Source organism: Narcine bancroftii, chromosome 3, assembly GCF_036971445.1.
Source record: "Narcine bancroftii isolate sNarBan1 chromosome 3, sNarBan1.hap1, whole genome shotgun sequence".
NCBI lineage: Eukaryota > Metazoa > Chordata > Chondrichthyes > Torpediniformes > Narcinidae > Narcine > Narcine bancroftii.
This window is the reverse complement of record NC_091471.1, coordinates 162,007,197-162,019,241: the sequence shown is the minus strand read 5'-3', so window position 1 is coordinate 162,019,241 and position 12,045 is coordinate 162,007,197. Positions and strand designations below refer to the sequence as shown.

The following is a 12,045-nucleotide window of genomic DNA, read 5'->3' as shown; positions in this document are numbered from 1 at the left end:
CCTGTCAAGACTGCATGATGCACTAGATGTTCGAAAAAACCCAGAGGGGTTTGGTTAAGTAAATGGGAGGAAACTGGCCAGTAGGGTACTTTGACAAGAGAAAGAGTTTCTTAGCACAGAACAGGCTGGCTTAAGAGGCAGGTAAAGGCGATTCAACTCTATTTTAAGGGAGTTGAATGATATTTGGCCATTTCAAAAACAAAAAAGGGAGCATTTGGGACAATAGACAGCTCTGTTTTAAAGGCTGAAACAGATTCTGGCTTTATTTGAATGGTCTTATTTTTTGCTCGATCACTCTTTTGTTTCTTTTGATGTTGAAATATTAAATGTAATTTTGCCACTACAGAATCCGTGTGTCTTTGTTTTCACCTTATTCCTCTCTTTGCTTCTCTCTCTGACCCCCTCTCTGTCCCTCCTCCTTCCACTCTTTGCCCCTTCTCACTGCTCCTTGTCTTTGATCATCCTCTTTGCTTATTCCCTCTGCCCTCCTCCTCTCTACCCTTCCCTCTCTGTGCCTTTCTCACTCTGCCTCTTCTCTCCCTGTCTCCGCCTCTCCTTCCTCCTCCGCTTCCTACCCCTCCGCCCCTCTAACCCTTCCTTACATTCCCTCTCTGTGCTCTTTCGCCTTCTATCCTGTCACACTCCCTCTCCTCCTCTTCCCCCTTCTATCCTGCCCCTCTTGGTCAGTCTGTCTTCCCCTTGTTCCCTCTCTCCTCTGTGTTCAGGACAATTTTCAGGAACCCATTGGAAGCTCTGCCCAAGTCAGCCCTGAGTTTTCCGCCTGGGAAACAGAGCCCCAAGGCCAAGAATGCAGCAGCGACAATCACTGCAGTACTCACAGCTCAAGCCAGGTAGAATTAGTTGCAGTCAAGCGTGCGCTTCCCTGTCTTTCTGAACCCTTGTTGCAATAGTTGTGTTTGCACCTTTGATTGAACTGCAGTGTGCTTTACAAGCAGAATCATAGTGGGCCATACAGCTGTTGAGCCATGCTGCTGTTCAATACGATGAAATACAACCCTTACCTCATTCCCCTCTATCCTGTCCCACTATCACTTTGTTCCTGCAGAGTCCAGAACTTCATTAGTTGTCTATGAACTGCCCCAATAGGAGGTCATCACACTCCTCTTGGATAATGTATTTTTATTGACTGAAGAATCCTTCAGAGCTTGCATTGAAAAAAAAACACCCTTTACAGAGGTAACATTGGAGAGGGCATGGCAGGATATTGAGCTGTTTTTGGAGTGTCAGTCTTTTTTTCAGGCAACACAGGCAGTTTGCCTTTGCACAGTAAGATCCCACGCCCAGCATCAAAACTTTCAGCAAGTTTGGTTGGGGGGATCAATAATAGTTCTTACACCAAGTCGAAGGAATTAGATACAAGAATTAGGACGCCATGGTCCAGTTGCACAGAATGTTGATGAGACTGTATTTGGAATATTGTGTACAGATCTTGTCGCCACACTGTAGGAAGGAAATCATGAATGCAGAGAGGAGGGCTCGAGGTACAGAGAGAGAAATTGGATCAGCTGAGACTGGTTGGATAATCAAGCAGATTGGTTAAAGAAATGATGAAATATGAGTTACAGAGTCAGAGAGTGATATAGAGCAGAAAGGCCATTCATCCCTCCACATTCATGCTGACCAGTAGCAGACCTACTCTTACTAACTTCATCTTCCAGCAATTGGTTAAAGCAAAATTGTTAAAGAAGTGATTAAGGTGAGATATAGAGTCAGAGAGTTATTTAACACAGAAATAGACCATTCAGCCCACTACATTCATGCTGACCAGTGGGCACACACCCATACCAACTCCATCCCCCACAGTCATCTGGGTCTGAGTGATTCAAGTGCTTGTCCAGACACTGCCGAAATGCTTCCTCTAATCTTTCAGGGAGTGTGACCTGGTACTCAGCACTCTATTGGGGAGATGGGTCCCCAGCAGGACCCCTCTAAATCTCCTATCCCTTTCTTGTATGAAGTTTGTACATTCACCCCATGACCTGCGTGGATTTTCTCCAGGTGCTCCTGTTTCCTCCCACCTTCCAAAAACATCCGGGGTTGGTAGCTGAATTGGGTGTAGTTGAGAGTCACGGGTTTCAATGGCCAGAATGAGCTTCTATTGTGCTAGATCATTAAAATGTTAAATTTGAAAATTCCCTAATTTATGTCCTCTAGTTTTATCGAATTCTGATTTAGAGAGAAGTTTCCTGCCATCTATCCTATCTATATCCCTCATAATTTGGGGTTAATAACGTAAAGAAATAACTTTTATCGATCTGTATTGTTCTTGCATTGAGAGTACAAGGGATTGTAGATTAAGTTGAGGAAACTTTTCAAAGTAAAATAGTTCTAAGGAATCTCTCCGAATGAACTGTATACCTTGAGCAAACAATGAGAAGCTGGAGAGACTCAGCAGGCCAGGCAGCATCCGTGAGTAGAAATGGTCAGTCAACATTTCAGGTTAGGACATTTATTGAGACCTGCTTGATGATTTAAATCTTTAATTGTCTTTTTTTTTAAACATACAAAATCTCTTTCCATTTTCTCTTTCTTTGAGCTTTTTCATTTTTCCTTTTTTCACCCTCTTGTACTTTTATGGATTTGCAATAAACATCCTGGGCGCCAGACTGTCTGATCCTGGTGTATCTCGCTCTCTCCTGGAGGCTCTATTCATTACTCCAATAATCAAGCCTCCTCCTTCACTCTGCAAGCTGACCAAACATCTGCCCTCCAGCTGTGTGCAGAAGGTCCAGAGGTAAGAGAGGACAAGCATGGTGTTCACTCTTCCCACTGGTAGACTCGCAAAGCTGCATATTGATTGTGAAAAAGCATTAAGTTTATTTAAGTGTGCATTAAGTGTGAAGGGTTTCTTCCGCGAGTGGTCTAACAGGTCAACACTAGCATTCATACAATTGAACAAGGAGAAAAGCAAGCACTTTTACAGAGTCTAGAGTTATGATGACAGAGGACCAATTAGTACATAGCAAGAGCAGCTTGAGAACACTGTTCTGGGGTTCATTCAGAAGCTTGATGGCTACAGGGAAGAAAATGTCCTTAACCTTGCTGGTGTGTATATTCATGGTCTTGAACCTTCTCCCCGATGGGGGAGAGAGATGAGAGTCCAGGGTTGAATGAACCTCTTAGTGTGTTGGCAGTATTTCATAGACAGCAAGAAATATCAGTGGAGTCCATGGAAGGGAGGAAAGTTTGTGTGATGTTTTGAGCTGCCTTCACCGCTTTCTGTAGCTTATTTCAGTCTGAGACAGAACAGCTCCCGCCCCACACTGTGATGCAGCCAACAAGTCTGCTTTCATCAGCCTCTTTTACACTTGAGTCCCACTGAATCAGCTGTTCAGTGTCCCAGGATAGGAATGGCATTTTTGCTGTTCACACTTGACCACTCTTGACTGAGACACAGCACATGTTCACACTTGCAATGAGCTATCCCCAGGGTTAGGACTGTTCTACCTTCTACCGATGACATCATGATACATCGAATAATGGTGGACCCACCCTAAATCCTGAGCATAAGAATGTAAGAAATAGGAGCAGAAGTAGGTCGTCTGGCCCATCGAGCCTGCTCCCCCATTCAATAAGATCATGGCTGATCTGATCATTGACTCAACTCCACTTACCTGCCTTTCCCCCATATCCATTAATTCCTATTTTTTTACGTAAAATCCATCTAACTGAACTTTAAGTATGTTTAATGAAGTAGCTTCAACTGCTTCCCTGGGCAAAGAATTCCACAGGTTTACTACTTTCTGGGGAAAACTGTTTCTCCTCAATTCCATCTTAAATCTACTCCCCTGAATCTTGAGGCTGTGTTCCCTAGTTCTGGTCTCACCTACCAGTGAAAACAATTTTCCTACCTCTATCTTACCTATCCCTTTCATAATTTTATGTTTCTATAAGATCTCCTCTCTTTCTTCTGAATTCAAGTGTGTATAATCCCAGACGATTTAGTCTCTCCTCATACATCAACCCCCTCATCTCTGGGATCAACCTGGTGAACCTCCTCTGGACTGCCTTCAAGGCCAGTATATCCTTCCCCAAGTATGGAGACCAGAACTGTACACAGTTACTTCAGGTGCGGCCTCACCAGTACCTTGTACAGTTGCAGCATGATCTCCCTGCTCTTGAATTCAATTTGACTAGTGATAAAGGCCAACACTCCATTTGCCTTCTTAATAATCTGTTGTAGCTGCAACCCAACTTTTTGCAATTCATGCACAAGCCCTCCCAGGTCCTTCTGCGCAACAGCATGCTGCAGTTTTTCACCATTTAAATAATAATCTACTCTTCTATTTTTCCTACCCAAGTGGATGACCTTGCATTTACTAAGCTTTATGTACAGCACAGTATGAGCCCTTCAGCTCCTGTTGTTGTGCTGACCTATATAAACCTTTATAAGGGACAGTGGGAAAGTGCTAGCAATGAATAGCAATAGCGGACAATTTTTACAGAGTCTAGAGTTACAGAGGTAACATTGGAGAGGGCATGGCAGGATATTGAGCTGTTTTTGGAGTGTCAGTCTTTTTTTCAGGCAACACAGGCAGTGTTTCCCACGGTGTGGGAAAGTTGGTAGCACTATAGTATAGAATTTATATAGCATGGGAAAATTGGTAGCAATATTGCACACAATTTATAAAGACCGTGGGAAAATGCAATGTCAAACTGTCCTCCCAAAATTACATGCGGCAGAGAAAGGGCTGTGTATGCGAGGCTACAAGCACGGAGCACTAAGGAGGGGCGTTCTCTGCCACGTGACATTCTGGGAAGTCAGGTCCGCCATCACTTTTTCCCACGGTCTTTATAAATTGTGTGCTATAGCGCTATCAATTTTCCCATGCTGTTTAAAAATTGTCCGCTCTTGGTAATTATTTCCCCTCTCCTGCTGCTACTTTCCCACAGCAAAGTTTATACCTTCATTTTAATCTTTTCTTCCTTCTCATTCCTGCACTCACACAAAAATGTGCGTCATTTCTGTCCTGGAATGCAATTGCTCATTCTACACTTGCCTGATTGCAATGCCAGCATCTGCAGATGCCAATGATTACACTAGGGGTCGAGGCAGTCTATCCCCAGCTTGAGATGATGTCATTTCATGCTGACGTTGAGACAATTTTCATTCCACCCTAGGCCCTTTTGGCTGTTAATTCCTGGGATCACTTACAAGTGTGAAAGGGGCACATGATGCACTCACAGAAATTGTTGAGGTACATGGGGGAACTTGCTGAACTTCCTTTAGTCTTCTCAGAAAGTAGAGACATTGGTGTGCTTTCTTGACCATCGCATCAATGTGGTCGGTGAGGGACATTTATTCCCGAGAAGTTGAAAATCTGTGCCACTGGTATGGATAAGGGTGTGGTCTCTGCCATCTATCCTGAAGTCAGTGATCATCTTTTTAGAGAGAGGTTGTCGTCTAGCACCCTGCCACTAGTCATAATTTGAGATTCTGCCCACCACTGTAGTAATATTAGGTGATTTGAAAATGGAATTGGAATAGTATTTCAAGTTCAAGTTTATTATCATCTGATAATAACTGTACAGCAAAACCCCTGGTATCTGGCACTTCTGGGGATTTGTGGATGCAGGATCTGTGTATTTTTCAGTTGCTTGAGACTTATTCTTACAATGGCTAACTAATACACCTGCATTAAGAATAAACAGTTTAAAAGACAAAAGATTTTTAAAAAATACTGTTCTTACAGTGAACAAACTTCACTTGCATGAATATATAAACCTTAAAGTGTTTTACTTTATTTTCAGTCACATTTAACTGTCATTGCATCTGCAGGTTTCTCTGCTTCCATGGAGCCACCCAAAAGATGAACAATAATATTATAGATAATTAACCAAGTCCCCCAAGTTTACAGATAGAGCCTCTGACCAGGGCAACTCTTACTAAGCAGAGATGAGGATACGTTTTCAGATATTTACCCCAATGGTGAGCAGCATCAACCAAGTTTTCATCCTGGACGATGCCATTAGTGTTTCACACAACTTTATTCAAAGAGCTGCTTCAAGCAACACATGACCAAGGCACTTCGCTGGCTGAATATTTGCTCCCAAACGTTTATATATTACTTCAGAGAACATTTACTTTTACAATTTTAAACTTGCGTATTTTTTTACCTGTTATTTTATTCTTATTTCTTTTATTTTTCTCAATTTCTTTTTACCAGTTGCTCGATGCTGCCAATTTCTTGAATTCTGGATACCAGGGGTTTTATTGTATAACCAAATGAAGCAGCGTTCCTCCAGACCATGGTGAATGCACACAAACCCACAATACACATAAATAATCAAAATAAATTAAATGAAAATTTGGGATGATTTGCACAGTTACAAGATAGTTTTCATCAATCTCACAGCCTAAGACAAGAAGCTATCACCCAGCCTGACAGTCCTAATATTAATGCTTCTGTACCTTCTTCTTGATGGTAGTGGGTACTACTTGGAAGGGGTCTTCTATTATTCGTTGAGCCCTATTTAGATTGCTCCCAGTAAATGTCACCAATAGAGGAAAGGGAGACACCGTGATCCTCTTGGCTGTTGTTCCTCTGTATAGACTTCTGGTCTGATGTTTTGCATCTACCATACCACACAATAATGCAACCAGACAGGACACTCTTAATTGCCACTCCTGTAAGAGTTTGTCAAGATATGGGCCAGTAGTCCACCGAACCTTCTTAGGAACTGTAAATGCTGCTGCACCTTCTTGACTAACGAGGAGGTGTTATGAGTCCAGGATAGTTCATCCTTTATATGCAGACCAAGGAACTTTGTACTTTCCACAACGTAACCATTGATGTGTAGTGGAGAATGTTTGGCCTTCGTTCTCCTGAAGTCCACCTTGTATCTCTTGTCAACATTAAGATTCAGGTGGTTGTTCTTGCACCATCAACTTCCTCTTGGAAATACTGATTTATTGCTGATTACTGATCACTGTTATCAATGAGGCCCAACTACAATTGTATCATCCACAAATTGATGATTTTCTGTTTGAACTTCATCTGACAGTCCAGCCATAGTTACCTTTGTAAACAGTGGCAGGTTGAGCACACAGCCCTGAGGTGCACCAGTGCTCTTTTTGATGTGACTTGAGGTTTTGGTACCAATCTGGACAGACTGTGGTCTTTCCATCAAGTTCGGAATCCAGTTGGAGTGAGGGGCACTTATGCACCAGCCTCTGAGATATGATATTCCTGTAGTAGAGCATGAAGGGGGAATATAGTAGGGGACTGAGTGTACATACTTGTGGAGCACCGGTGTTGACTGTGATTATGGAGAGGATGTTGCCACCTGTCTTCACTGATTGGGGTATGATAGATAGGAACTTTTGTCTGCTCTTGGATTGTACTCATTGGAGTACAGAAGGATGAGGGGGGACCTTATAGAAACATTTCAAATGTTGAAAGACCTGGACAGAGTAGATGTGACAAAGTTGTTTCCCATGGTAGGGGAGCCTATGTCAAGAGGCCATAATTTCAGGATAAAAGGGCTACAATTTAAAACAGAAATGCAGAGAAATTTCTTTAGCCAGAGGATTGTGCGTCTATGAAGCTTGTTGCCACAAGCAGCAGTAGAAGTGCGGTCATTGGGTGTGCTTAAGACAGAAATTGACAGGTATTTGATTAGTCAGGGCATCAAGGATTATGGGGAGAAGGCCGGGGAATGGGGCTGAGTGATGAGGATCAGCTCATGATTAAATGACAGCGTAAACCTGATTGGCCTACTTCTGCCCTAATATCTTATGATGTTGTGAAGTGAAGGGGGAGGGTGCTGAGTCCTATATCCCAAAGTTTAGGGATGAATTTGTGCCTACGGTATTGAAGGTGCTGTGGTAGTTGAACACCAGTCTAACACAGGTGTCCTTAGTGTTCCAAGTTCGAGTGGAAAATCAGTAAGATGGTGTCTGCCATGAACTTGTGAACAGCAGGCATAAATTACTAGTGTGGATATTTCAAAGACAGAAATTGGTGAGATGGGGAAATGTTAAAGGGAATTTATAAGGTAAAATGTTTACTCAGGGTGGTTGGTGCCTGGAACGGGTTGTCAGGGGAGATGGTGGAATCACATACAATTGGAATATTTAAGAGGCACTTATGCACATACCTGAACTGTCTGGAAATGGAGGGATACCATATACAGGCAGATGTGCAGTTTAAAGTGGCAGTAAGTCAGCACAGATGTTGTGGATCCAAGGACTTGTTCCAATGCTGCACTGTTTTAATCTATCCAGAGATATTCATTTTTCATATCCTTTATCCTGAACTAAACTTGGATACAATTCAAACTCCAATCTCAGAGGTGTGTCCAAACAGAATGGCAAAAGATGATCCTACATTAAATTAGCCCATGCATCATTTCCAGCTTGAACTGATCTACCTCTGTAATTCTGCACTTTTGTATTGTGCCTTTCTTGGTGTACGATATATGAGATATCAACTGGTCTGCTCACAAAACAACTTTATCTCTGCATTTTTGTTGCATGTGAAATAAACTTGACCTTGAGACCCCAGTTTTACTCACTTGGTGCCACTGAGAAGTAGGTTTCATTTGCGTCCCCAACATTGCTTTTATAAAACAGGTACTCTCTTCTGAGTTCTGTCAGGAGAAGTGATGACCAGATAACCTGGGAATAGATTTCAAGATGTGCTCACAGCCTCCTTGAGTGACAGAATGGTGCTGTAGTTCAACCTCACAGCTCCAGAGGCTCCGGCCTGAGATGCTGTGTGTATGATCTCCCGATGGCCATGTGGATTTCCACCTAGCGCTCCACTTTCTTCCCACATCCCAAAGACTTGGCAGATTAAATGTCCACAGCGAATCACCCTTCAGAGTGGACGCGGTTAAAAAAATCAGAGAACATGTTAGCGAGAATAAGAATAAAGCAGTGAATAAATAAGGAAGGGGAAAGGGCAGTGATAGGATTTCTGCACAGGGTGCTGACATGATCTCAATGGGCAGAATGGCTTCTGCTCTAATGAGCAAGTAAAATTGTTACATCCGCACTGACTTGTGAGAATATGTAGCCTGCGATGACTGAGAGTGGAATTTGTTGTCGCTCATCCTTTGAGGATTAAAACTGATGTAGATCACAGTTAAAGCCCAATAAACCACATCAACTAATGGGAGCTGAACTCTAGCCCCACATCTCCTCTCAGATGAAGTGTCAGTTTGGTATTTGTACTGGCTGCTCACAATGGTCTGTCTTCTTTGACCAGACTATTTGCAAAGTCTGTGGTCACTATGCTGAAGCATCTCCATTCCATCTGTTAAATGTTATCCTGAGAATCTGGTCAGTTGTGGCTTTCTTTACTTTTATCCCACTCCTTTTCTGTCCTCATCCTCCTAAACAGTTAAAACAAAACTCAGGCAGCACCCTTTCCATCTAGCACACTGTATCTTTGACCCACTACTCTCAAGAAGGAGGTACAGGAGTATCAAAATCAGAACTGTCAGGCTGGGAAACAGCTTATTCGCAGGCAGTGAGATTGATGAACAGAATCCTGTAACCAAGTAAATCATTGCAAAATATTAATAAATTGAACATTATATATTTGTGTCGATATGTGATTATTATGTGCTGTATGTATGTGTGTGCACCGTGGTCTGGAGAAACGCTGGTTGTATATGTACCAGTCAGATGATAGTAAACCTTCTACCTCAGATAAGTTAACGATTTCAGAGCCAAATTTTAATTGGTTGGCAAGATTCTGTTGCTGTTTTATACCTCCTCTCGACTCTTTCAGTTTCCTTTTCTCATACCTCTCCTTGGCAATTTCCCTGTCCTACCTCTACATTCCACCCCAAACAGACCTTGCCCCACATTCTTTCTTGTTTACTCCTTCCTTCCTCATAATTGCATTCAAACTGAGAGACCACCAAGGCCTGGTAACACCGGCAAAGTTTTAGCATGGTCAACACGAAGCAGTTCCTCTGTATTTTCTGTCCACGCGACCAATATTAATTTGCTACTCACAAGTTGTTTCATTGAAAGGCTTGCTTTCAAAAACATTGATTAATTATAAAGTGCACGCACTGTGTGTGTGATTGTGTGTTTGTGAGTAAGAGCATTTGTGTGCATGGGTGGGTGTCCCTGTGGGTGTCCCTGTGCTTTTCTGTAAATTAATTCCTTTAAAACAGCCAACCACATCTGATTTTATGACCCTGTGTTAACTTACAAAAACCAGATTCCTCTTTGGGATTAAGCACAACTCTGACATGTACTGTGCATTGAGCAGCTGAGCGGTGTAGTGTTAATACATGAAATGAATGTTTATAGAATGTACATTCTTGATTTATTGAACAGGGGCAGGTGCGCTAACAGAACCTAGCCCCTCACATCCCCTACGCGAGAAACCCTGTAACCTGGGGCAAGGTTACTGCCTCATCTCAATCTTTTGTTTTCCCACTATTCATCAGATATATAACAAGGTTTTCTCCTGGGAACTTCAGGAAATTAAGTAATTGGGAATGGGATCTCAGTTTTGCTCATCTATATTTCATCACCTACAAATTCCACTCAATACTGAGTGAAGTGGAGGCTGATGAAAAACTATTTACTCAGTAAATCAGGTAGCATCTGAGGAGAGAGGAGGAGAGTTGACAGAGTAAAGATGGTTGATATCCTTTCTTCAGACTTTGCCTTCTGATGAAAGGTTCTTTCTGAACACAACATTACAGAACAGGAACAGGCCCTTCACCCAGAATATGATGTCCAAATCAAACTAAAACCCTACTGCTTGCACTTGATAAATATCCCTCAATCCCCTTCATATTCACGTGACTGTCCCGACACCTCTTAAACACTTCTTTTGTATCTGCTTCCACCACTACTCCTAGCCGCCCATCCCTGATACCCACCATTATCTGTCTATAAAACTGATTATCCTGCACATCTCCCTTAAAGCATGTCCTCTGGTATGTGACGCTTTTACTCTGGGTAAAAGATTCAGACTGTCTTCTCTATCAACATCTCTCATAATTTTATAATTTTGTTTATCAGTTATTGCCTCTGATGCTCCAGAGAAAGCAACCCAAGTTTGTAATGACTAAAGAGAGTTTATTGTCATATACAGAGGTACAATGTACACACCAGATAAATTCTTACTTGCTGCAGCCACACAGACCAATGTCTCCCCATAGCTCATCCTCCCTAATCCCAGCAACTTCCAGGTAAACATTTTCTGTACCCGCTTCAAGTTGCCCACAACCTTCCTGTAAAGGGGCGACCGGAATTTTGCACAGTACTCGAAGTGTGGCTGAACCAGAGCTTTATGATTGACTTTTATGCTCAAATGATCTATCTGCACTCATTCATCTTCACCTGTTCTTTCCAACACTTGCGTTTTAATGTCAGATTTTTAGCACCTTCTGTTTTTTTTAAATTTGCTTTGAGGACAAGGTGAGGGAAGGGTGGGGATAATGACAGGTGCAGGGCAAATTCTTCTGCACAGAGAGTGGTGGGTGTTGTAAGGTAAAACATCATGAGATGGGAATGTGTAAGGAGTTACCCTGTACAGGGCTGTAACAAGATGTGAATGCATCCTTGTACTTACAAGATAAGAGAGACATTGATGGATTGAGAGGCAGGAAGCTAGCAGGGAAAGGATAGCAACAGTTTTAGTCATTGGACAAGTAATGATATGATGATGTTCTAAGCATGTATCCAAGGGTATAAAAAAATCACCATTTTGCTGATAACGGCAGAATGCATTCTCCGACTAACATGGTTAGTTGCAAGTGTTACAATCCGGTAATAAAGAACAAAGAACCCTGATTTCGACTCAGCCTGGTGTTTGTCTCACTCATTCATGAACAAAGCAGACCTAACAGTGTCTAGAACCGACTGCCAGGAGCAGTAGTGGATAACAACCACTGGGAATGAAAGCAAGGATAGAACTATTCAGCTCCTTAAGGTTAATAAAAAAACATAAATGCTTGACCAACTCAGCAGGTCTTGCACTGTCAATGTGAGGAAAAGAGATAGTACCAACATTTCAGACCTGAGCCCTTCTTCAGTGTATGAGCAAA

The 12,045-nt window shown here is 42.3% G+C and overlaps 1 protein-coding gene across 9 annotated transcripts in view; it reads left to right on the top strand.

The window, feature by feature from the left end:
• Positions 1 to 12,045, top strand: part of pdlim5a (PDZ and LIM domain 5a) — a 270,064-nt gene that overhangs the window by 215,109 nt on the left and 42,910 nt on the right. The gene's annotated exons all lie outside the window — the stretch shown is intronic.